Source organism: Lepisosteus oculatus, chromosome 14 (genome assembly GCF_040954835.1).
Source record: "Lepisosteus oculatus isolate fLepOcu1 chromosome 14, fLepOcu1.hap2, whole genome shotgun sequence".
Lineage (NCBI taxonomy): Eukaryota > Metazoa > Chordata > Actinopteri > Semionotiformes > Lepisosteidae > Lepisosteus > Lepisosteus oculatus.
The window spans coordinates 11,638,075-11,663,404 of record NC_090709.1 but is presented as its reverse complement, the minus strand read 5'-3'; the positions used below and the strand labels follow the sequence as shown (position 1 = coordinate 11,663,404).

Sequence of the window (25,330 nt, the reverse complement as noted above, 5' to 3'; positions counted from 1 at the left end):
CTTTACGAAACGGTCTTAATGAATGATATACTGAACGTATGTCCTCTTGATATGTGTAACACTTTGTAACTGATTGAATATATATCTTTTGTATTCTGATAACCCTCTCGATAAGATCTGTTAGGTTTACATGCATATTCTATGTATTAATAAATGTATCCTCGTGTATTAGCACCTGTGTGTGTGCGTTGTTTGAGTTATGTCGCATGGTTGGACTCTAAAGCCATCAAAAGAATCAACTTTGTGATTTACTGCTACAATAAATAATTGTCTCAGTAAATGCCCAAACCCTACAGAACTGGTGCCTTCAGAGAGCCACTACAGTTACATATTTGGCGTCCCTGAACGGCCAGTTTTTCTTACACTACAGAACCAATTTTAAAAACAATTGCGGCACACTACGATTCACACTGACTCAAAAGTGATCACGGCAGATGTTGTTCCCTGCATAATGCTGAAGGGACCAAAGAGCATTGCTGTTGGGAACACAAAATGAGGTTTTTTTATGCCTTGATGTTAAGCTGACAAAGACTATCTTGAAACACCTAGTTCAGTCTCTCGACAGACTGCCAAGCAAAGCTTTTACCCATTGACGTCGCAATAGAAGGAAGGTCTTAACCCACCAACACTTAGCAGTGGCAAGATTCAAACCTAACCCAGCGAAGAAAATGGAGCACAAACCCAGCACTTAGACCACCCAGCCACACTCCTTACACCTTACTCTCTTGAGAACGTCGGGTGGGTTCAGCTCTTGTTGTGCGACGCGTGGAAATGACTGCATCTTCATTTTCCGAGATGTTTCCTATCACATCTTTGTCAGCTCTGAATAAAGTGCTTCTTTGGAGCAGGCTTCAGACCTTTTATTTTATTTATAAAGGAGGGCCATTCAGAAACATGTAATTCCTGTTTTAGAAATGCTTTGGGCGGTGTGTTTTATATAATGCACAAACAGTATTCTGATTGTATACTGTAGACCTGTGTAGCAATCATACTGGACGTGACTGGGATTCTGAAATGTTTCTTGAAAAGGTATTCAGGGCTGCTTGAATCTATAATAAAAAAGTGACCCGAAACTTCCAACCTTCCAATCACTGATGTCACTCTCCCTAAACCTGTACGGGATGTTTTGCTGATGTGCAGTGTGCCTTTACTCCTGTATTAAAAACGACCTCTGTTGTTGGGCGTAGTTGAAGGAGTTGAACTTACTGCACAGAAAAAGTACGTAACGATAAAATATTTCTGCGCGTGAAACACATCAATCGTTCAGCATTTCTAAAATGTTTAATTGAATTGACAAAGAAATCCTCTCCTTAAACTTCGAAAAGGATTATCTGTTGAGCCAGCAGGCGTAACACTGCAGTTGCCCGTTTCTCACAGGTGGTTGAAGTTGTGGATAACATTTAGCAGGTTTGGCACCATGGCTTAGCTGGTTAAGACGCCTCACTAAAAACCAGGAGACCCTGGGTGTGAATCCCAGCGGTATCTATTCGTAGACAACAGGCCACTCATTGTCAATATTTATGGAGCTTAATTTAAAGACAACGGGAGAAGCATGAGTTACAGCTTTCTGTAGCTGTTTTATATAGCCATGCATTGGTTGGCTCTGTGGCGCAATGGAGAGCGCATTGGACTTCTAGGCTTTGATAGAATGAAGTCATTCAAAGGTTGTGGGTTCGAGTCCCACCAGAGTCATGTATCATTTTGATTCAACCTTTCAAAATCCTCTAGGGATCAGTGTTGATCAAGTCAAATAAAGGACTTCTTAAGAGTCCACAGTTGAAAATGAACCAGCAGCCACAAGAAAGAAATTAGCACTGGACTGTGATCACATTACTCCTGTCCTGGACTCCTTGCACTGGCTTCCTGTCAACTTCAAAATCCTCATGCTCACCTATAAGGCTCTCCATGGCTTGACACCACAGTACCTGTCTGGGTTATCGCCCTACTCCCCACCTCACAACCTTCGCTCTTCTAATTCTGGTCTCCTATCTGTCCCCCAGTCCATCTACACTCTATGGGTGACAGGGCCTTCTCCTGTTTTGTACCAAAGCTCTGGATCTTTATTCCCAAGGATATCAGAGAGTCACCTTCTCTAAACTCCTTCAAATCCAGACTCAAAACCCTCTTCTTTAGAAGAGCCTTTAATGAACTATTCTTTACCCCTCTGTTCCTACTGTATTTAATACCACCATCTATTGTCTCCTCTAACTGTGTATTCTCATCCTGCTTATCTTGTGTATTTTTTAACTTTATTGGTTTCATTCTGTAAAGCACTTTGAAAAGCCACCTTTAAAGGCACTATATAATGTATAGATTATTATTATTAATAATAATAATGAACAGCGCATTTAACACTGAGCACATGCGGTCCTTCTTTGCAAAGGATTGCAAAAGCTGGGAATTAGCCTTTCACTCGTGTTGTTGAAGACCGTATCCTGGCTTTGTTGCAGGAAATGTCTGGATGCCATCACCGGATCAAGGAGAGGATCAGGGTTTTGGGAAGTCTTTTTGATGCCTGACACTGTGTGTTTCCTGGTTGTAACGGGTGTCATTCTGGACCTAAACAACAGAGAACACCGTTGAAATAGCTGAACTGCCTAGCGGACACTTTGTCGCCTTCTTCTGACCTGTATTTAATGCGATTCTCTGAAAACTTGGCACGTTATATCTGTGCTACCTTTATGGAGGGCACACTCATAAGAATCATAGATTCGATCACAAGCATCTAAAAATGAGCCTGAGAAAATGACATCACGCTATGAGGCTGAATGGCACAAATTCTCCTGTTACTTCTGCAGCAAATGTGTGTTTTTTGCTTCTTATTTGGCAGCAGTGGGATTCCAACTCACACCCCCAAAGAGACTAGAGCTTTAATCTAGCTCTAAATTAAAAACTAGGTGACTTGTAATGGCTGGTAGGAGAGGAAAGGTATAAATGCTTCTTTTTTGGACAAAGTCTTTATCTTTTTTTTCACCAGTTGTTTTGATCAAATTATTGTAACGCAGTGCCATATTAAGGTATAATATGTACATGAACGTCATGTCTGAGTCGATGATGGCAGCTGAGTATCGCTGGAGGACAGTTCATCATGAGTGGGTAAGCCTGCATAATGAGGGAGAAGAGATCGGCCTCTCTGATGCAGTGTCCAGTGACACTAACCTTCTGTCCTACTGTTCTCTGCTAATGTAGATGGTGAATGTTTATTTAGGTGAATGTAAGGTTTCATTCTTGTAAAATATTTCCGAACACTTTTTTTGTTGCTGAAAATTAATCCTGAGCATTTGAATGAATTCCGATATTGTCACCTAATTCCATACATTGTTTCATCAAACTAGAACATTTAGAGGAGGTCAATTGCATTTATGAATTGCATAGTGATAGTATTTCTTTCCATTTAAATACTTCAGTCAAAAATGTAGAGAAGGTGCTCCTGTTTTCACCATTATAAGAACTGTGATGCACCAGTAATATTTACTCTCATAAAAGTATTGTAATTGTATTGTTCTGTTCTGTAACAATCTTGAGTGACACAAACCTTCTGTTTTACTGCACTACACTTCTCCAGAGGCCAGTTCAGCACACAAGGATCCTCAGTCAAACAAACACTGCAATCGCTTGATAAACGCTATTTCTCATCCTTTCTCTTAGTGTCGGTGCTACTATTGTATGCAAAGGAGGCGACTTGACAATGAAGAGAGTCTTCATGAAGGTGTGTGTCGGCAAGCTCTCCACTGTCAATTGACTGGGCTTGTGAAGAAATCAATCTCATTCAACAACCATACAAATTGCACAGCTTAAGGCACATGAAGCGAAATCTGTGAGCTGATTGACACAAAACAATGTCACTTCACATGATCTGCAAAGTTGTTTTGCTTGTCTGACCACCTCTTCCTACTTTACAGTGAGCACATATATTTCAGTTCCTTTCTCCCATGTGGAGATGTATCCACTGCCAAAACTGCTGTCTGATTATTTAAATTATCTGTAAAACTGTTACATGACTTCATCTAATTGTAAATTTATAAGACGGTCTGTGAGACATTTGTTAGAGTAGCTGAATCCCAGGGCTGGTATGGAATCACACACAGGCGGGTCTTCTGTGTGATCTGAGTCCCACTGCTCAGAGCTACAGACTGGTCAAATGGTCACTATTGTAGACACGACCATCGGACCATAGGCTACAAATAATCAATATACCGATCATAGTGTCACTACTGTTGTTTATTACATAAATACTGTATATAAATAATAAGATAATTCCACACTCATAAAACATTTATAAACATTTTGGGAGGCTGACATACAGTAAAGAAAGTAATACTGAAGAGTTTGGAAGTCCTGGAAAGCGTTAATAGATCCTTCTTGCTTTCGACCTGGAACAGAGCCCACAACTGCCAGATCAGTGACCCCTGAGCCCAGTTCACAGAGAGGAGAACCAGGAGCTCTTCTATGTCTCTAAGAGGGCTGGGAGGAAAGATAAAAGGGGGAAATGTGACATGAGTCCAGGCTGTTCTGTCTGATATTGTTCATGTAGCAGCACTGATTGTCTGAATATCTTCTGGTTCTGGATTGTGAGGATAGAGAGCAGTACGGAGTTGAGATCCTGTCTGAGTGTGAGTCTGAGCTGTGAATCTCACTGAGAAGAGAATAATGATTTTTTATTCTGCCTGAGAATTTTCCTGAGACTTTTTTTCTTTTCCAAGTGGTGTTACATCCCCTTCAGATACTCTACACAGACTGCCAGAGAGAAGAGGATAGAGAGATGGACAGATAAGAGCACACACAGCAAGAGACACCGACGTCTTGATTTACTTTGAAGCAAGTGTTAATTTCTTTTCTGGAACAAGTTGTTTCTGAACTTCAAGAAATTCATACAACTTCTGAAAGATAAAATACAAATCTTGCTTCTCAGGACAGAAGAAATGCTTCCAAAAAATGCCAGTGATTTTTTCTCCTTTTAACGAAAAGTGGAGAAAAACAACAGCAGTGCAACTCCGCCGGCTTGATTTAGCTTAATACAAGTATTCACTTCCTTTTCTGTAGATTACAGCCTGCGAAAGATGAAATGAACTTCTTGGTTACTCTTAGTCAGTGCAGAAGAAATACTGCCAGCTGGCAGGAAAATGACAGTATTTTATTTTCTTTAACTACAAACATGTGAGTTGTGAAAAGCAACGGGAATGTGTCCCTGTGCAGCTGTTAAACAAAGGGCTGGTGGGTCAAACGTACTCAGGGACGTGCTTCAGATTGTGATGATGTAAACAAAATCTCCGCTAAAAATTGAAGGGATTTCTTCGCAAACCCTCTTGAATGTGGCAGGAAATCTTTGTGTTTTACTCGTGTGCAACTACAACAAGTAAACAAATAAGTACCTAAGTCAATGTCCAAGAAAACCATCTTCACGTGTGGAATTTTTCTTTAACTGGCTGTTGGGAGAATTCATTTATACACCCGTTGTATCCTTAGCAAAAATATTTTAAAATTAGAACACAGATTTGTTGGAGAACTTGACAATCCTTGACAATCATTATTAAATGAGCATTATACAAATGTGCGTTGATATTTTTAATATGTACCTTAATTGTAATATATATATACATAATTGCTTTGATATGGATGTTCATTTGAAGGAATTGAGGAAACTATGAAGGATCGCAGAACAACCAAAGATACATTTGGGCATCTGCTATTGGTAAAGATGAAAGAGTACCTTAAGTGTGAAGCTTTCATACACACAAGAGAAAAAAACAGTTTTAATGCACTTCATTAAACTGATGGTATGCTTATCAATCGTGCATAAAGTGTACATAGCAGAGGATGGTTTCGATCCATCGACCTCTGGGTTATGGGCCCAGCACGCTTCCGCTGCGCCACTCTGCTGACAGCTGTTATAATGTGATTCAACACAACTGCTCTATCTTTGCTTTCTAAAAGTGCGCCCGAGATGAAAAGTCTAAACGGTAAACGCAGACGTCACTTTGAGCACTTGGTCTTTTATAGCACAAATCATCACCCGCTGCTCTACATGGGCGTGTCTTCAATATCGTTGAGAACCAAACCTTCTGCTTTCCGAGGCAACTGATTCTTTCGTCGTTAATTCCCAAATCTTCAATGAGAATCAGTGAAACGAAAATCAAACACATGTACACACTCGCGTCCTAACCTGAAAGAAAAATCTACACCCACTTTATAATACTGAAAATGATTCAGGAAGTACAGCAAAGTTCTAAAACCAGCGAATGCATCTGCATACAGTACATAAAATGTCAATTTTTCAAAAGTAAAATCTTCAGCTTTGAAAGATTACCATCCATATATTTTCGTTTTTCTCTTTTTTTACATAACACGCTTTCGAGAAACAAACTGTCTTTTAATTAAGGTTTCATTAGAAAATGTGTATCTTGGTTTGCCAAGTTAAAAACGGCACATCCCAGTGGGCAAAAGATGTAGAATATACGACTATTGAACGCATACCAGAAGTGTAACTGTGCTCCGTAACTGGTCTAGAATGAAATTGATTATATGTTTATTATACATAAATGGTTGTAGTTCAGGTGGGTAGCTGCGTCAGCATGCGTAGGCTGCAAAGGAACAAGTAATAGGTTTATTCCATGCTGAAAAAAAGAAGAAAGAGAACACAACGTTTCGGCCGTGGAGCCTTCTTCAGGTGTGAGAGAGACAGGGCAGTAGGCAAAGGTAAAGTAGCTGGAGAACAAAGGTTGGGAGGGAGGAGGAGTGAGAGGCGGGAGCAGGGGACAGAAAGAGAGGCCAATCAAGAGGTGTGAAGTCAGAATGGGTGCAGAGAGGTGTGAAATGAAACTTCCAATGAATGGAGAAAATTTAAAAGAACAGTAATCTGTCGTTAAGGGAAGGGAGAATGTGTGATCCTAACTGCAGAATAATTTTAGTTTCGGTGGTCTTTCTGATGTATGAGTTCGGAAAACCGTCTTTGAGAACACAGACGGAGAGATTAGTGTGGTCGTGGCCGTCAGAGGTGAAATGAGAAACAATGGGCTTGGAGAGATCTTTAATCTTCACAGCCCTGACGTGTTCTCTGAAGCGGTCTCCGAGTCTCCTTCCTGTTTCACCAATGTAGATGGCTGGGCATTTACTGCAAGAGATACAGTAAATAAGGTTGCTGGAGGTACAAGATGCTGTCTGGGTGATCCGGAATTGTCCTGAGGGGCCTTGAATGAGTGTGGTGGTGGCTGTGTACTTGCAGGTGATACAGCGAGCTCTGTTGCAAGGGAAAGTGCCTGGTGTGGATGGTTGTTGAGGGCGGTCAAGGGAGCTGTGAACAAGGAGGTTACGCAGATTAGGTGGTCGGCGATATGAGATGATAGGGCGATCAGAAAAGAGGGCCCCAATGGAGGGATCATCCTGTAGGATGGAAAAATTCTGGTTAATGGTCCTGGGGATAGGAAGTGTGTTAGGGTGGTAAGGAAGCACCAAGGGAATGCGGTTGTTACGGAGGGAGTTCCTGATCGGGTTGATGGTCCGGGGGGTGTTTTTGGCTCGGGCAAGGGCCCCATAAATGGTTGTAGTTCTATTATACGGATAAATTTAGAAGACTACTATACATATATATACATATATAGTTAAAGGTCTATTATACATCAAAGAAAGATTTTTATAGGTGTAGAAACTAGTAAATAAAGCCAATGATTTATTTTAGAAATTTATTCTTAAAATATACAACTATTCACACCTGAAAAATATGTAGTTCAAATTATACATTATATACAATATTGTAATCAACAAATGTCTAACCATCATAAAAAACACAACTAGTAAACTTCAGTTACAAATTCTAGTAACATGGCAATATATATATATAGTAATGACAAACACAAACTAATTACATGAACACGCTAATATTTAACTCAAAACCACATTTCGAAACTTCTTTATTTCCACGAAAATATTATTAATGTAGCACAAACGCTACTTTCTAATAAAGACAGAAAGAAACTATTTGTTTTGTGTCTCATGGTGATCCTCCTCTCGATACTAATGACATGTTTAATATGATCCCTCGAGAAAAAAAAGGAGTCAATTTCCGCCTGGAATGATTGATGCCCCATCAAACATTTTGTAATATCCCTGGAAGTTTATACAGTAGAATCCTGGTTCGTGGCTTAAATTCAAGGTAAACAAGACTAAGGAAACGAGTTGGAAACTTGATGTCGAAGTGGGATTTAAATCACCCGGAACATTTCACTACATTGGGCAGTATGTGCTAGGGAGCATTGCTTGACATCCCTTCGATAGCTCAGTTGGGAGAGCGGAGGACTGTAGTGGAGTCATTAGGGAATCCTAAGGTCGCTGGTTCGATTCCGGCTCGAAGGAAGGTGCTTTTTGTGTACTTTAATCAAAGAGTTAAAAAAGCGAATCTGTTTCATTCAGACATTTATCAAAAGTTCAATAAACGACGAAGTAGAGGTTCCTGTTCCGAATTCAGCCCACGTCTGATTGTCTTGTTTTGGCCAAGATCCGATCTTTGAATTAAGGGACTACTCTGTCTGCTTTGTAATTCAAAAATACATACAAATGTCAAGTTTTTTGTAGATATAAAGGTGTTCTCTCTGGGGGAATATACCCCAGACTGCGTATAAGCTCTCGTTGTGACTGTTGTTTTATTTTTAGATAAAAATGGCGTACTGTGCACGAAATGTTGCAGAAACACAATTTGATATTTTAATAATTATTATTTTAATAATTTGATCAAATTGAGGCCCAGGATCCAAATCTTCAGTTCTGATTTTTTTAAGTGATATCTTTCCTTCCTGTCGTGGAAGTCACACGATGTGAGCAATTGTTTTTTTTACGTTGCGATCCAAAGATCCTCAGGCGCACTGTAACCAAACCAGGATGGATTCTGCTCGGAGCCGGACTGAGCTCATTCTCACTCCCTGTGCTAAAAACAGAATTAGCTCTTCCCCGAACATCGTCTACAGCTGCTGGATGGTGCTCTGCGTCTTACTGCTCTGGCAATTACTTTGACGAAAGACAGATCACTTGTGCGCTTTTAACCTTCTCGCAGCTACAGCTATAGCCCTGAAAAAAGCATTAGCTTTATCAGTTTTTACATTAATCTATTTTGAATCAAAGTTTGATATTTTTTTTATTGCATTTTACATTACAATTATAATAATAATAATTATTATTATTATTACGCACACTTATATAGCGCTGTTCTGGATACTCCACTCAATGCGCTTTACAGGTAATGGGGACTCCCCTCCACCACCACCATTCTCCTGAATGATCACAGAGAGTCAGGACCTCGGTTTTACGTCTCAGCCGAAGGACGGCACCTGTTTACAGTTTAGTGTCCCCTTCATTGTATTGGGGTATTAGGACCCGCATGGACCGCAGGGTGTGCGTCAAGCGACAGAAACCAGACGTGTGTCGGGCTCGGCTGCGAGCAGGACAATGACATCACAGGGACAAAGTAGAGGAAATCAAAAGGGTTCTATAAAAGACCTGTGTAAGCTGTTGGTTTGCAGTCTGGACTCTAAATCCTCCGATCCGATTTTAAATCTCTCTAATACCTGAGCTGCGGCTTCTTCCGAGTATTTATTCGTATACTTATTATGTGTAAGTGTATAGATGAAACCTTTCATATATTGTTCAGTTTAAATCAAAATGCTTTACTAATACAAGAGAGAAGTATAGTATGAAGGATGTGACAAATCTATGATTTCTTGGAACAAAACGGTTTTTATTTGCATTCGAAATGAAGCGGAATTTTAGCGGGACACACAAACCCTTTGTCCTTTTTAGAGTTTTTAGAGTGAACAGACATAAATGTAGAAAACGTGTTTTTTAGCACTACAATAGCAGGGTCAGTGGCATAATGAATAACGCGTCAGGCCTCGCGTCAGAAAATTATAAGTTGGACTGCCGTCTGGCTTGTTGCGTTTATACCACTTACGTTGTTTTATATAAATGAACTCCACCTGAAAGCTATAGAAAACACTTTGGGTAAGTTGTCTGCAGCCTCATGCGAATTTCGACAACTTACCCAAAACACTGTACTGTCTGGAGATCAGCTCCAGCTCTGAACTCAATTGCAATGAAAAACCATGCGTAACAAAACTGGAGAACAGCTGAACTTGTGTTCAGTTCGGTGATGAGGGATCAGAACTGTCCTTGTTGTAATTAGCACGAACTGCACAGGCTCTGAATCAGACCATGTCAATTAGTCTGATCAATGTAGGACACGTTAATGTAGAATTATTAAAAGGTTTATTAGTTAGTTAGTTCAGGTTTACCCACCTGAACTAATGTAGAATTATTACTTGGTCTGTCTCTTGTTTGTATATAAATGAATGTCTCTGACAACTTAATGTTAGTTTTACGATGTAGGTCAGGCGTTGACATATGCACGAGTATACTAAATGTCTCACTCCTGATTCAACTCATGTTCTATAGGAGATTGGCGATTCCTCCTGTTTCTCATACAACCATATCAGAACAGAAGCCCATTTCACCCAGCTCTGATTCAAGATCGACTTGCATCTTTATCCCTTTTTTGTTCGTGATCATTATTTTCTTTAGTTATGATCAATATTGAACTTTTTCTAAGTGAAATGACAATAATCAAACATGCAGGCAGATTTTTGAAAAGTATTCGGAATTGACAGGGTGCCCCTTTGGAACAATCGTCAGAAATTGTGAGAAAATGAAAGTTATGTAAGCTCTCACACAAAGCATTGAAGATTGGAATCTGAGTGTAAAAAAGTTACCCGTCTCCCAATGATAGGCAGGGATACACACCATGACTCGAATAGACTCAGCGAACTTTAACACCTATGATATTACGAGTGCTTTGCACGTGTCGAATTTCAAGAAGGAACTACTACAACAGTTGTGGACATAATTCAATACCACCGGCAAAGTCCAATGCCGGCAACATCTGAGAAAATAATGTTCACTCATGGAATTTGGTCTTTGAATGGCTGGCGGGAAAATTCATTTATACTCCTGTTGCACCCTCAGCTAAAACATGTTAAAATAACAACGCAGATTTGTTGCAGAACCTGACAAGAATTATTGGGTTAGCACTGTATGTATTCTTGTATATTTACTTTAATTTTAATATAAATGTAAACATGCATGCTGTATAAGCTATTGTAATTTTAAAATATGTTAGCTGAGGATGCGAAGGGGGCTATTATACCTTGTGAAACACGCAAGGAACTGTAAAAAAGGCTGTTATTTGAATAAAATTGGCGATCACAAGAAAACCACAATTTATGTGGTATTATCATCAATATCCTTCAAAATCTACGTTCAAATGAAGGATTTGAAGAAACTATGAAAAAAGCAACAGTAATAGCAGAGGATTTTGATTTTTGCTCTTCAAGTCAGCAGATCACCGTAGAGTTACACCCCTACAAACAGCACAAAGGATGAATCCCACCACCTTCATTATTGCTGTGTTTGTGCCAGTGAAAGTAGCGTTTGTGTTATTGAAAGCATCTCGGAAGATGAAGGTGCAGTCACTTCCACATGTCATGATATCATTAGATCTGACGACAAGAGCTGAAGCCCCCCCTAGTCCAAGCCAGCAATGTGAAGATGGGTATGGAGGAAGGTAGCGTGGCTGAGTGGTCTAAGGTACTGGATTTAGGCTCCAGTCTCTCTGGGGGCGTGGTTTTGAATCCCACTGCTGCCAAATATTAATGTTTTAAGACCTGCAATACAATCAGTAAAAGCGCTTTTTGTTAGGCTGCGGGAGGTGTTTAGAGATAGACTTTCTAAAAGACAGGCTTAACATCAAGGCAGAAAAAATATTTTTTCTCAATAGAAATTCTCTTTGGCACGTTCAGCTTTATGTAGGGAACAACGTCTGCCGAGATCACTTTTGAGGCAGTGCACATGATAGTGTACCGGCAAGTACATTTAATATTGGCTGTGGTGGTGAGCTGCTTTTGTCTGTGAAACTTTTAATTCTTCACGCCGAATCGTTGGCAGGGGTAAAGCTTATTAAATCTTTGAACATAGCGCTCCATCAGAAATACTTTGTTCGTGATCAAAAGAGATCAGAGGATTAACTTCATGGATTCACATAGCATACCTTACAGGAAAGATTTAAAAGGGGAATTGATTGTGCTTCCTGATGTTGTTCCTGTCGTTTCTTTGGATACAAAGGTGAATGTTCTTTGACGTTCTGCTAGAGTATCCACTGGGTGGGCTTTATCAATCAGCTCGGAGAGGTCATCAGTGCTCTGTCTCTGGAAAATAATCAGCACTGTCGTTTTTCCCTGTGCTGTCTTTTAAAACATATAAGATCACGAGTTTACAGATTTCTCCAAATAACAACTATACATTTTAACCCAGCGGTTAGCATTCCTTCAATCCAATAGTTTTACTCCGGGAAAAAAGCAGCGAAATATATAGAGAGATTATATTCAAATATTTAAACGTTCTTATTGGATTACCTGTATGGAGATATCGCTCAGAATTCCTAATATGATTTTGAGTTCAGTTTTGCTTTACTACTTTCAGAGTCTTTTATTGACCTTGCTGAAGCAGAGAAGTGACATAATCACAAATGCGACTTACCTGTGCTGCTGTTTTTGGTTAATAATGATTATTGCAAGGAAAAAAAACAGCTCCTTGCATTAAGAGCAAGAGCAACCAACACGCTCGCTTGTTGAGTTGGGTTTTTTTTCCGTGGTGCTCTTCCTCAGATGTAAAGTTATTTGGCGAGCAAGGACCTCTGAGAAGGAGCCTGAATCCATCAAGAACTCAGAAATTCTAATATCGCACTACTGTCTTGTGTACAGAGATCTGCTTCTTCCTTTTTGAGTGTTTTGGTGTTTAAGAGCACGCTTCCTACCTCGAATGTTAGTTTCAGGAGATGTGCTACCGGATAAATGATTATCTTGAAAAGGTTTGGGGATGCACTGGCCGGGATTAAAACCCGGCTCAATTATTTGGAAGTCACCTGTACTACCAACACACTTCTAAGAAGCACCCGCACATTTTCGCAATCCTCTCTCTCACCTACAAAGTTATGAAGACACAGACGACCAATGAAAACTAATTTGATTCACCCAAGGCTTCACTCTTCTGTTGTGATGTTGTTTTAATTAGTGTTAGCTGTGATGAGGTATTGTTTCTGTCTCTTAAAGTTTAAGAGTCTGCTCCTTTCTTCCTGGTATAGAAAAAAACATGTTCCATCTTTGTTTACAAACACCACTGTAAATTATTTGTCCATCTCTAAAGCCTGTGTGTATTGACAAGGCAATTCAAAAGCACATATTAAATAAGAACACGATCCTTCTTGTTACCATTCCCGTGGTTGGAGCGTTGTTTTGCCCTTTAACGTTCTTCTACAATATTTACAGACAGGGCTTTATCACTGGAGTTGTGTGCATCGGTCCATGAACATCAACTGTACTGCTGTTTTTCTATGAGTAATTTAATCGCAAGCACTTAAAAGATGCAAAAAGATTTCAAAGAAAACATAATTGAAAGACAGTCGAGTAAGGAGGTAGAAAAATGCTCTCCCCCGTTGAAGAATCAACCACCGTCGCCCATGTGACTGGATATAAAAATAAATTATTCATTTCAATTATTCATGAAGGGTGGATTGTGGTCAGTGAACATATGCACATCTTTAAGTCAGTTCCACCATCTTTGCTTAGGGGATGTAGTTCAGTGGTAGAGTGCATGCTTTTTATGTATGAAGTTCCAAGTTCAATCCCTGGCATCACCAGATGTCTTACATTATTGTGCTCACATCGCAATCTTCTGTTGAGTGAGAACTCTTTGCTCGTGTTCATAGAGAGACAGGTTTACACAATTAAACTCAGTCACACACGAAGTGCTACAGTGTTGCTCTGCTGTTTTAAATGTACCTCCAAAGCATTTTGTTCTGTTAACTACCAAATGATTTGAACTAATTTTACATCATATTCAGGAAATCCAGAGAAGGTCATCAGACTTTTAGTGGCTGTTGAAGAAAACACCTGTTGAATCTCACCAGGGATTTCTTGAGAGATCATTCAGCAAGCGAGTTAACAGGGGTTAACGTAGAGAGTGGCGGAGGTGGGATGTCAGGGCTTGACGTCACTGCTTTATGCAAAGAATGAAGGGGTGGTCGTCAGGGCTATATGACTGTGCTTCACGCAGAGAGTGGTGGGGGTGTGATGTCAGGGCCATACGACAGTGCTTTACACAGAGAGTGGCGGAGGTGGGATGTCAGGGCCTGACAACACAGCTTAACGCAGAGAGTGGATGGGTGGGTGTCAGGGCCATATGACACTTCTTTACGTAGAGAATGGCGGGGGTGGGATGTCAGGGCTTGACGACACTGCTTTATTCAAAGAGTGGAGGGGTGGGTGTCAGGGCTATATGACAGTGCTTTCCGCAGAGAGTGGTGGGGGTGGGATGTCAGGGCCATATGACACTGCTTTACACAGAGAATGGAGGAGGTGGGATGTCAGGGCCTGAAAACACAGCTTAACGCAGAGAGTGGAGGGGTGGTGTCAGGGCCATACGACACTTCTTTACACAGAGAGTGGTGGGGGTGGGATGTCAGGGCCATATGACACTGCTTTATACAGAGAGTGGCGGGGGTGGGATGTCAGGGCCTGAAGATACTGCTTTACGCAGAGAGTGGCGGAGGTGGGATGTCAGGGCCTGACAACACAGCTTAACGCAGAGAGTGGAGGGGTGGGTGTCAGGGCCATACGACACTTCTTTATGCAGAGAGTGGTGGGGGTGGGATGTCATGGTTATACGACAGTGCTTTCCATTGAGAGTGGTGGGGGTGGGATGTTATGGCCATAAGACACTGCTTTATGCAGAGACTTGAGGGATTGATGTCAGGGCCATACGACAGTGCTCCACTCAGGCCTCTGCTTGAATTTGTACTCCTCCTCTCTCCCTACCTCTACCTCTATGATATTTGCACTTTCTGGAGAGGCGATTTTCTCCACTTCAGTAGCCCGATTGCGTGGAGAGGGCTGTAGAATGTGGCACCGCCTTTCCTGCTCCGTCCATGACAGGCGTGCTGGTCTCTGGAGAGAGAGCACGGTCCATCAGCGCACTCCAATAAAGGCACTGGAAGCAGCTGAAACGCATTGGCGAAGCTCAGCACTGGGCCGCTGGGCACATCTTACCACTGTTTCCGTAGTGTAGTGGTTATCATGTTCGCCTCGCATGCGAAAGGCCCTCGGTTCGAAACCGGGTGGAAACAGACTGGCTTCTTTTGTCGCATACAAATGGGTTGTACAACTTTTAACTAGCAAATGGAAGAGGGCTGAAGTAAGAGACAAGATGTAAATAGGGTTAACTTAAGTCAGTTCTGCCTGAAAATTAGACTTCTAAGCAACAGGGGTTTATGGCAGGAAAGGGGGTTAACTGATAAGGATTCCAGATGCGAGGGGGCATAATCTTAAACTGACCATTTGGCCAGGGTCTCTTAACTGGCCAAATACCACGACCCCCCCCTTACCATAACACCGAATGACGTCTGAAGCAGCAAGGAAGGACTATATAACCTAAAAGTTTGTACCGGCACATCGAACAATACTTCGGTTTTGTTGTTTCTTGTGGGAAACAAGACTTCGGCTTTATTGTTCCTTGTGTCCGTCATGGCAGTGAACAGGTCCTGGTTACAGGATCTCTAAAAAAGGAAATAAAGACTGAAATCAGATCCGACCCACCATGCTGCCACGGTGACGGTGCACTGCCCAGTGAAAGTGGCAGCCTGTCCCTGGACTGTGGGAAACTGGAGCACCTGGAGGAAACCCCCACAGACCAGGGAGAGAACATGCAAACTCCACACAGACAGCACCCACACCCCAGGTCCAGCACTGTGAAGCATGCCCGACGATGCGGAAGGGCTTTTACAAATGAGTGTGTAACTCACACTGGTGCCCAGGATGGCCTGCTACCGGAACGCAACCTAATTTTCTTAATGCAGTTTGTTCGAAGCGGTTTGCAGGAGCTGGAGGTGAGGACTGAGCTGGGGTCCAGTGTGCAAGAGTGACTACTGATGTCGTGTGTGTGTGTGTGTGTGTGTGTGTGTGTGTCTGGATCATTGTGAGCGCCGTCAGGTTTGTGTATTTGTTTAAACAAGAGGACGTGTCTGTGCGGGTCTGACTCTGTGTGAGGGTGCAGCTCTAACTGTGCGTGTCTATCTTTCTACAATGCATGAGGGGCTAAATCTGCCTCTGAGAAACTGACTTTTCAGAAGAAAAATCTATGAAAGGGCACGGCCTGGCCCTCTTCTCTTGCTCCCGACGTATAACACACTGGGGGATGAAGCTGGTGTCTTCAGCTGTAACCCTAGCTATTTATGCAAACAGCTCTTTTATGAAAAGCAGCTCTAGGCCTAGACAAGAGGAACAGATAAAACAAATCTTAGATTTATGGCTTATTCAAAGCAGACTGAGCGCTGCTATACTGTATGTAGGAGCCAGAGATGAAGAATGAGCTATTTAAGGAAATCAGGAGTGTGAGAGAGGGAGTGTGTGTTTTTCCTCCCAATAGAGAAGGCTTGTGGTTCTTTCTGCTTTTCTGCACAGGCTGCCAACATAAGTACGTGTTGGGTTCTTGGTTTGAATGCTCGAGTTGTCAGGCTGGCGTTTTTTGTTCCTATTGGAGCCCATAATTGTGAACAAGGCGCTTGAGGACGTCTCTGTGCAGGTGTGCGTTTGTAATGACGTGTGTGCGCATCTCTGTAGCGGATGTTTCAGTAAAAAAACGCATTTAAAACATTCAACCTTTTCATGTTCCTAATATTCTTTCATTCTTCACAATAATAACTAAGGTTGCTGCTGGAAGAGGTGTTAGTGGGGCCAGCAGGGGGAACTCTCACCCTGTGGCCCATGTGGGTCCTAATGCCCCAGTATAGTGACGGGGACACTGGAAAAACTGTAAACAGGTGCCGTCCTTCAGATGAGACGTAAAACCGAGGTCCTGACTCTCTGTGGTCATTAAAAATCCCGGGGTGTTTCTCGAAAAGAGTAGGGGTTTTACCCCAGTGTCCTGGCCAAATTTCCCATTGACCCTTACCAATCATGGCCTCCTAATAACCCCCATTTATGAATTGGCTTCATTACTCTGCTCTCCTCCCCACTCATAGCTGGTGTGTGGGGAGCGTTCTGGTGCACTATGGCTGCCGTCCCATCATCCAGGTGGATGCTGCACATTTGTGGTGGTGGAGGGGAGTCCCCATGTCCTGCAAAGCGCTTTGAGTGGAGTGTCCAGAAAAGCACTATATAAGTGTAAGCAATTATTATTCATTATAATGTAATAAGTCCATTATTTCTCACCCCTCCATTGCAAGGCATACACAACACAAACACCAGGAACAATTATCTCAGAAGTGAATTGCAAATGTATTGAGTTGTGATGCAACTGTAACTTGAACCTAACATGACTGTGGCGTGCATTTTTGAAATTGCATTTTCACAGCTGAAATACAAAATGAAGCTGATCGCAGTCCAAACTCAAGGTATTGTTGTAAAACTAAATATTCAACATGTTTCTACCTGTCCCTTTTCAGCTCACTCAGAAGTCCACAGCCTGCAGCCTGGTGCCTCTCTGTCTCCCCCCTCCACACTGCTGGTCCAGTGGAGGTGCTGTTTGATCCTGCACGATCTGTCCGGAATCGTATAGTCTTACTGAGCAGCGCAGGGCTCCCTGGCCCCAGGTACGAACAGTGAGTGTCAGTGCAGAACAGCTCTCTGACACTCCGCTCCCTCACTCCAGCTGATCAGGGCAACTACACAGTGAGGGACCTTAATGGAAGCAGTATCAGCACTGTGATCGTCACTGTGGGTGGTGAGCAGGTCTACAGTAGGATCACTAGAGGGCTCTATATTCTTGACAGAGTGTGTTCTTATATCATCCTCTGTCCTGATTGTCTTTCAGCTCACAGAGACAATGTCACCCTGCAGCCTGAAGCCTCTCTGTCTGTCCCTCTGTTCACTGGAGAGCCAGTGGAGGTGCTGTTTGATCCTGCAGGAGGTGGAAACTGGACCTCAGTGTGTTCTGTCCAGAACAGCACAGCCAGCTGTGTCCCCCAGTACAGTTTTTTTATTTTTGATGATTAGCCATATGTTGATTACAATATTGTACATAATGTATAATTTGAACTCGATATTTTTCAGGAGTGAATGATTGTATATTTTCAGAATAAATTTCGAAACCAAATTATTGTCCCTCGATCTCTGTCTCTCTCTCGTCCTGCTGTCTGTCTGTCCCTGCCTCTCTGTCTCTCTCTCTTTCAGCCCCGTCTGTCAGTCTGTCTGTCCTTCTCTCTCCTTCCTCTCTCTCTCTCCTTCCGCTCTCTCTCTCGGTTTGTTTGTCCCTCAATCTCAATCTTTCTCTTTGCCTGCTGTCTTTCTGTGCCTTCATCTTTGTGTCTCTCTCTCCTTCCTTTCTGTCTGTCTCTCTGTCTGTCCTGCGTTGTCCCAGCTGGGCCTGTCTCCCCGGCTCTCTGCCTTCAGCTCTGTTCGCCGATGTCCCACCAGCCCGTCTCTCTCTCAGCCTGTCTCTTGACTTGCAGGAGGAAGAGGAGGTGGAGACAGCTCCTCCGGCAGGAGAGAGGAAGAAGGTCAGTGCTGGTCCCACCCTGCCTCCTGTCCTGTCTGTGGTGGAGTTTCGCCATCTTGTCTGTCTTGTCAGCCCTGTCTGTCACTGTCTCTCTCCTCCTCCTCTCTGTGCTGTGGTGTCCAGTCAGTGTGTCTCTCTCCTCCTCTTCTCTGTCCTATGGTGTACAGTGGGTCAGTATTAGTGGGCTACACCCAGGCTCACTCACTGCGAGTGTGATCTCAGCAGAGTCTCTGTACTCTTGGGACACTTGACTCACCTGTCTCTCTCTTTCTCTCCCTGTGCTGTCCCTCTCCTGCCCCCTCTCTCCCTACTCGGACTCCAGCTGGAGGAGGTCCAATCACCACCTCCTGTGAGACAGAAGAAAAAGAAAGTGGGTAATGCTCTGATTCTCTCTTTACTCCTGTCCAGTGTCCAGTCAGTGTGTGTGTATGAACCCCTCTCTCTCTCAGTGCAGTGTTCATGTACTGGAGTGTCCAGTCAGTGTGTGTGTATGAACCCCTCTCTCTCTCAGTGCAGTGTTCATGTCCTGGAGTGTCCAGTCCGACTCTTAACGTGACTCTCCTGTCTCTGCTTCAGAAGTGCTGGTGCGTCTTTTTAAAGTCCCTGAGCTGCATGTCGGTGGAGACAGATGATAAGGACGAGCCGATGGAGGCGGCGGAGACCGTGTGTCAGGAGAGGAAGAGCGAGGGAGAGGAGGAGCAGGCTGCCGGGAAGGACAAGAAGAAGAAGAGGAGGTGCAGGTGAGCAGACAGGGGGACGCCGCCCGGTCGTGTCTGTGATTCAAGAAGGAGTCTCCTCTTGCTGTTTGATGTCATGGTGATGTCCGTGTCTGTGTCCCTCACACCTGCAATAACAATATTCTTTCCAGGTTCCTTTCCTGGTTCTGTGCCAGCTAAGATCGGAGTCGCCTTCCCCACCAAGGACTGGACTGGACTGGACTGGACTGGAGCTGAGGGACACCAGACTGGACTGGACTGGAGCCAAGGGACCCCAGACTGTGCTGGACCGAAGCTGAGGGACCCCAGACTGCACTGGACCGGAGCTGAGAGACACCAGACTGGACTGGACTGGAGCTGAGGGACCCCAGACTGTGCTGGACCGAAGCTGAGGGACCCCAGTCTGTGCTGGACCGAAGCTGAGGGACCCCAGTCTGTGCTGGACCGAAGCTGAGGGGCCCCAGACTGGACTGGACTGGAGCTGAGGGGCCCCAGGCTGTGCTGGACCGAAGCTGAGGGACCCCAGACTGGACTGGACCAAAGCTAAGGGACCCCAGACTGTGCTGGACTGAAGCTGAGGGACCCCAGTCTGGACCGAAGCTGAGAGACCCCAGTCTGTGCTGGACCGAAGCTGAGGGACCCCAGTCTGGACTGCACTGGAGCTGAGGGACCCCAGTCTGGACCGAAGCTGAGGGACCCCAGTCTGTGCTGGGCCGAAGCTGAGGGACACCAGTCTGGACTGAAGCTGAGGGACCCCAGACTGTGCTGGACCGAAGCTGAGGGACCCCAGTCTGTGCTGGACCGAAGCTGAGGGACCCCAGACTGGGCTGCACTGGAGCTGAGGGACACCAGACTGGACTGGACTGCACTGGAGCTGAGGGGCCCCATACTGGACTGGACCAGAGCTGAGGGGCCCCAGACTGGACTGGACCGGAGCTGAGGGACCCCAGATCCCAGTCTGGACTGAAGCTGAGGGACCCCAGTCTGGACTGAAGCTGAGGGACCCCAGACCCCAGTCTGGACTGAAGCTGAGGGACCCCAGACTGGACTGTGGAAAACTTTCACATTATCTCCACCTGAGTCCTCAGATCGTCTGCATGACCTTGTATTATTAAGTATTATTTTAAGGTCCTGTGATGATCGTAAGATGGGGGGGGGGGGTGTGTCCCTTGACATTAATCTGTATTGTAATTTTTGTTCTTTTGTTAAGCATCATTAAAATGTTTTTTAAAAAAAGCTTTTGGTTTTTTCCCTCCCCCCCCGAAACGAACGAACAGAGTCTGTCTTTCTCTTTCATCCCGGAGAGTTTGTGGTTGATGGATTGAGGCCGAGAGCCCTCGTTGTCGGCGTGCCACCAGTTAGCGGGGCTAAAGCAGGGGGGGCATCGTGTCCAATACTCCTTGAAACGAGACAGATTTCAAGCCACCTCCGTCTGAAGAGAAGGAAGTTGACCACGAACTCCAGGGTGTCCTAGGAAGCTCTTTAGCCATCGTTTGCCCAGCAGCCATCTCACCCTGCAGCTCCCAGCTAGCAGCCCCCTCCCCACTGGAGCCCAGCAGGTAGAAGCCTGGTCAGTACCTGGAGGGGAGACTCCTGGGAAAAACTGAGGTTGCTGCTGGGAGAGGTGTGAGTGGGGCCAGCAGGGGGCGCTTTCACCCTGCGGTCTGTGTGGGTCCTGATGCCCCAGTATAGTGACGGGGGACACTGGACTGTAAACAGGCGCCGTCCTTCGGATAAGACGTCAAACCGAGGTCCTGACTCTCTGTGCTCATTAACAATCCCGGGGTGTTTCTGGAGAGGAGTAGGGGTGTTACCCCAGTGTCCTGGCCTGATTCCCCCCCTGGTCTTGACCCATCATGGCCTCCTTATCACCCCCCCTCTCTGAACTGGCTCCATCCCTCTGCTCTCCTCCCCACTGAGAGCTGCTGTGTGCTGAGCGGACTGGAGCATCATCCACGTGGGGGCTGCACACTGGGGGGGCTGGAGGGGATCCCCCTGACCTGGGAAGAGCTCTGAGTGGAGAGTCCGGACGGATTAATTATTATTATTATTATTCGTGCTGCACTGGGCTTCAGTCCTGGTAGTGAGAGGGGGATCTGTGATCAGTACAGATACTTATGACTGTATAATAATACACGATAGAAATGGAAAACAGGGTAGCGCTGTAGTCTCTTCGAAACGTTTTGAACTGCCAGAAGAAGTTTTCACAACCCGGACTCGTGAAGGTACAGGTCTTCTCCCTTCGTCCGGAGTAAGGTGAGAGGTTATCCCCTCGGGGCGCAGTATCCCCGATGCACCCCCCCACCACCACCCAAAATGACACACACTTCTGTGACGATTGGGAGACCCCGGTTCGATCAGCCCCTGCGGTGTAGGAAACGACCCGCTGGAGAGAACACGCAGACTCCACACAGAAGGGTCACCTCGGCATTTATTCCAACAGCAAAACACCAGAGAGAAACGGGTCTCCGAAAGATGAGCGCACACCGGGAAAAACACTACGGGGTCATTACAAATGGGAATAGGAGTTCTTTTTTTCTTTTCCGGACGTCAGTTGTATCGTGTCCTGGTGATTTCTCCTGTTTCGAACGGAGTTCAATGTCACGTTTCTACTTTATTAGAGAGAGGCACTGAACTTTGGGGAACGTGACATCCACCCAGTATTACTAGTAGGTTGATAAATATAAATGTTCTTTTTCCCCCCGTATGATACCTCGCGAAATATAACGATGGCCAACTCCTTAAGTCGAAATTTAAACCCTTCTCACGCTACAAGACAGTCCGTCAACATCGCCGCGGCCCGAAGCGCGACCTTCGGTATGACGTTGGCGGAAGGGGGTGGGGTAAGTACGTCACAGCCGGGGGAAGCCCCTATCACGTGAGAGGGGTGCTGCGGGCGACGAGCCCCCGGGGGCGAAGAGAAGTTGATTTGCGTGGGGTGTGGAAACACTACACGACCGGGCAAGCGAGCCGTTTTTTTTTTTTGTTTTGTTTTTTCAGAACATCAGAACAACCGCAGAGATGACCATCGATCCACTCCGGACGTTTCCTTTTTTGTCCTTTTTGGCCTCCAAAATAAAAAAAAAAACTGGGATCCATCGTGGCGTTGCCAAATTAAAACGTCAACCACTTTTCGGGCTTTCGTGCTGTCCATGATGAAACCGTCATGGTTGTGTAAGGATACGTTACGTCACAGACCGGCGGCGCTCGGACGTGAGGAGTGTCGTTACGTTTTTGAAACGGGCACGTCAGACAAGATCTCTGACAAGATCTCTGAAAAACCCAAACCTGTAAGATTCAATTTCAATTCAGTTTTTTTTATATAGCGCCTTTCACAACAAGAATGCCCCAAGGCCCCGAACAAAGGAGTTGTTCCACACCCCCGCCACCCTCTGTGTACAGTAGAGCCCCCTGTACTGACTGGAGGAGCTCACCCAGCTGTGTCTGGAGAGAAGCCGGGGTATCGGCTTCAACCACAGGGCTGGGCGGCTTGTTCCCCACCCCCATCCCCTTCTGTGTACAGAAGAGCCTCCTGTCCTGACTCCAGTAGGAAATGTCACCTGGAGGCAACACACCGGCTTCTTTTAACAGATCACCTCGGGAATCGGGAACAACGGAGCTGTGTGCGGCCGTCTGTACGGAGGGGTTCAGCGCGGGGGGGCTCCGGGCTCGGGTCTGGACCCGGGGGGGGGGGGGGCTGTCTGTGTGGAGTCTGCATGTTCTCCCTGTGTTCTTCGGGTCCAAAGACAGGCTTTTGGGCTAATTGGCTTCTGGGAAAACTGGCCCTGGTGTGTGTGTGTCCTATGATGGAGTGCTGTCCTGTCCAGGGTGTGTGAGTGAATGTGTGTTTGTCATGTGATGGACTGGTTCCTGTCCAGGGTGTGTGAGTGTGTGTGTCTGAGTGTCCTGTGAGGGACTGGTGTCCTATACAGGTTGTGTGTGTGTGTCCTGTGAGGGACTGGTGTCCTGTTCAGGGTGTGTGAGTGTGTGTGTGTATCCTGTGAGTGACTGTTGTCCTGTCCAGGGTGTGTGAGTGTGTGTGTCCTGTGATGGACTGGTGTCCTATCTAGGGTGTGTGTATGTCCTGTGATGGACTGGTGTCCTGTCCAGGGTGTGTGAGTGAGTGTGTGTGTGTCCTGTGATGGACTGGTGTCCTGTCCAGGGTGTGTGAGTGTGTGTGTCTGTGTGTCCTGTGATGGACAGATGGTACCAAGCCTGGACACCCATGAGACACTGGCTTCCTCAGAAGACTCTCACGGAGGGCACACTGTCCCTAACCCGGGTCCAGAAGAAACTACAGTGATCTATAATTCCTGCGCCTCGGAAGGGTTTATGACGTCTATGTCCGGCGCCCGCGCCCGTGGACTGGCGGTTTGGCGTCGCGCTCCGCAGCTCGAGCTTCGGTGCGAGGCAGGGCGGGAGGGAGCCGATGTGGCCTCGGCGCCATCTTTGCTGGTGAGTCAATTGTGACCGTTGCGGTACAATAAACCATCAATAAACCTTTTCCCACCCCGTCCAGTATTTCTGTCGCGGCCCACGTCCCTTACAATCGACAAACTATAAAAAAAACAGTAGCCCTTCGCAACATTACACGCCATTTTTTTTATTTTAAACGTCCGCTAGATACGCAGGTGGCTCGATACCTGTCTTATCCTCGCCGGCGTCTTTATACCGGCAAGTGAATTTTATTTGGGGTCCCTCAGAATTGTGACAGAAATGTCAGTGAACCACAATAAAAAACGAAACTTTTTTTTTAAAGGCGGTGAATGGATTTTTTGAGTAACCGTGTAGCGACTAACGTAAGGAAAAAAAGTTGTCTTTCCCTACGAAGACGTTTTGGTACAGGACTTTCTTTAAATATCAGTTGTGCATAGCGTTTTACAAAAAGTTGATGATGATCTTGGAGATAATTGCAAAGGAAAATTGAGATAACTACCAAAACATTACGTGTGAAACGACAGGACAGAACTTTGAACCCACAAAGAAACAAAGGTATGAAATATTGCCTCGTCATGGGGGGTTGATAATTGTAGTAAGTGTTCCTAATTTTCGTAAAGAAATGTATATTATGGGAGTCACACGTGAGATTTAGTGTATATACGTTTCATATTGTGCATATATACGGGGTTAAAAAGTGGAATGAGTATGATTATAAACTCGTGTGTCCTATAATCAGATAATTTTTGAACAAGCTTTGATTAGACAGGTGAAAAACAACATCAGATCCTTTATTTTAATATATTCTCACGTCTGAATATCAGCTTCTCCCCTCTGGCCAACATTTCAGGGCTCCCAGGTGTAGATCCCAAATTGAAACAAATATTAATTTGTTACCCAGTTAAACAGTTAATAGAAGTGAGTGACCAGGGTAAATAAAGGTGGGTCAGTGTAAACTGTTTATTCTGGAGCAGACTTCGTCATGTGTGATATGTCATGACTTCTTATATTAAGTTTTATCTTTATATTTAGTTCTACATGTGTAATAGATGCGATGTGTGTCCATAAAAAGGTTTCTCCAGGGGAAAATCAAGTTCGTTTTAAAACCGTGTTTCCTTTTTAGGGTAGGTTTGCATTCCAAGTGTGGGGTTTTTGCCTTTTTGTATTTTTGCTGAGACAAGTTGCCTTTCTTATACGCGGAGGGATCTGCTCGTGAGATGTCCGCTTGGTCCATTTCTGAGCTCAGTATAAGGTGTAGAAAGCATGACTGTCATCATAACCCGCATCTCACCCAGGTGTGGAATAATGTTGTGACTATTGCTTCAGCAATAACATGCTGATTGCATGTTTCTAGATGGGAATAACAGAGATCTCAACTACTGAGGGGCCTTATTAATAAAGTCTCCACAGCCGAAGCGCTGTGTCTCTTTTCAGCTGGCGATAAACCTTTCCTCGATCCTTTGCGGACTTGTTAAACTGTTCATGATCAGAATAAAAAACGCTCACGCTAATACACAAGCACCCGTGTCTCGCCAAAGCTGACAAATAAACAGACGGACAAGCCGCACTGCACGTGTGAACAGGGGAATGAG

General features: G+C 44.7%; 1 protein-coding gene, 3 non-coding genes and 1 pseudogene across 4 annotated transcripts in view; 4 read left to right on the top strand and 1 right to left on the bottom strand.

Moving 5' to 3' along the window:
* The window catches only part of LOC138242769 (zinc finger protein 271-like), a 735,173-nt pseudogene that overhangs the window by 167,360 nt on the left and 542,483 nt on the right, over window positions 1-25,330 (bottom strand).
* LOC138242767 (zinc finger protein 17-like) overlaps window positions 1-25,330 on the top strand; it is a 165,887-nt gene that overhangs the window by 112,747 nt on the left and 27,810 nt on the right. The gene's annotated exons all lie outside the window — the stretch shown is intronic.
* On the top strand, window positions 1,600-1,692 carry trnar-ucu (transfer RNA arginine (anticodon UCU)). Its single transcript has 2 exons — window positions 1,600-1,636; window positions 1,657-1,692. It is a non-coding gene; the product is annotated as a tRNA-Arg (tRNA).
* On the top strand, window positions 8,262-8,349 carry trnay-gua (transfer RNA tyrosine (anticodon GUA)). Its single transcript is given in 2 exon segments — window positions 8,262-8,298; window positions 8,314-8,349. It is a non-coding gene; the product is annotated as a tRNA-Tyr (tRNA).
* Window positions 15,145-15,217, top strand: trnaa-cgc (transfer RNA alanine (anticodon CGC)). The gene has a single exon. It is a non-coding gene; the product is annotated as a tRNA-Ala (tRNA).